The following is a 1,203-nucleotide window of genomic DNA, read 5'->3' on the forward strand; positions in this document are numbered from 1 at the left end:
GAAGAAGGGGATCAGCCCAACTAGGAGTGTCTCAAAAAAGGAGCCTAGCAAAAAAACTTACGTGCTTCTAAAACGCTGCAGGAGAGGTGTTCCCCAGGCGGGCAGCGTCGCGGCAGAGCCAAACCCCGGCGAAAAGGGCTTTGGTGAAGACAGGGTGACGGCGCGTTGCCATTTCGGAGAGAGTCACGGGGTGCCTGGTCCCACCCGTGGAGCAAGAGCTGGGGGTATCGAATGCAGCCACCAAGGAATTGCTGCCCACAGGCTCTAAATAAAAACAAGAAAATGCGTTTGGGAAGGGAAAAGATTAATTTTCAGCAAAGGGCTGGGGCCGGGGAGGGAGCGAAGAAGCAGCAGTGGAGGAATTTGCAGCAGCAGAAAAGGCTCCAGCTGCAGCTGCTGCGCCCAACCCACACGATTTCTGTCATCCCCCCCCAGCAGCGTCAGTGATGCCCCCACCACCCCCAGTGCCTGTGGGATGACCAGGGCCACCCCCAGCCTTGCCCCTCATCCCTTTCCCATCCCCCATAACACCCTGGATACTCCCAGCATGGCCCAGTTTTACCCCAGTATCAGCAAGGATCCTCCATGCATACCCTGAAATGTCCCCCCCAGCATGCCCCAGTCTCCCCTGGTATCATCCAGCAACTCCCCGTGTCTCTGTGATCCAACACCACCATTAAAACCACACCCTCCCAAGAGACCCCAGTCCCCCCAGTATCAACCAGATCCCCTCATCTCACTGCCCTCCCCCATCCCCACCAGCTCCCTCCCAGCATGCCCCAGTCCTGCCAGTATTGACCACTCTCCCATCTCATTCCCCACTCCCATTACAACCAGATCCCCCAGCATCAACCAGATCCCGTTGTCTCTCTGTGCTCCACCACCTCCGTTACAAGCCGACACTCCCAGTATGTTCCAGTCCCCCCAGTATCACTCAGACCTTTCCATCTCACCGCTCTCCCCCATCCCTTCAGCACTTCCCAGTATCAACCAGACACTCTCACCTCTGTGACCTCCCCTTCCCCCATTCCAATCAGACCACACCAGTACGCCCCAATTCCCCCCACTATCCACCAGACCCTCCCATCCCACCACCCTCCCCCTTCTATTACAACCAGACGTCCCCAGTGTGCCCCAGCACCCCGCAGTCTCACCCAAACTCCCTGATCTCATCCTCTCTCCCCCGCCCCCCATTACAACCAG

The 1,203-nt window shown here is 57.9% G+C and overlaps 1 protein-coding gene across 1 annotated transcript in view; it reads right to left on the reverse strand.

The window, feature by feature from the left end:
- LOC106899059 (zinc finger protein 883-like) overlaps positions 1–273 on the reverse strand; it is a 6,012-nt gene extending 5,739 nt beyond the window's left edge. Inside the window, exon 1 of the mRNA XM_014960718.1 lies at positions 62–273. The gene's annotated coding sequence lies outside the window, so the exon portion shown is untranslated. The remainder of the gene's footprint in view (positions 1–61) is intronic.
- Between the last annotated feature and the right edge of the window lie 930 nt (positions 274–1,203).

The sequence above is a fragment of the Calidris pugnax genome, unplaced genomic scaffold (genome assembly GCF_001431845.1).
Source record: "Calidris pugnax isolate Ruff unplaced genomic scaffold, ASM143184v1 scaffold496, whole genome shotgun sequence".
NCBI classification, from domain to species: Eukaryota; Metazoa; Chordata; class Aves; order Charadriiformes; family Scolopacidae; genus Calidris; species Calidris pugnax.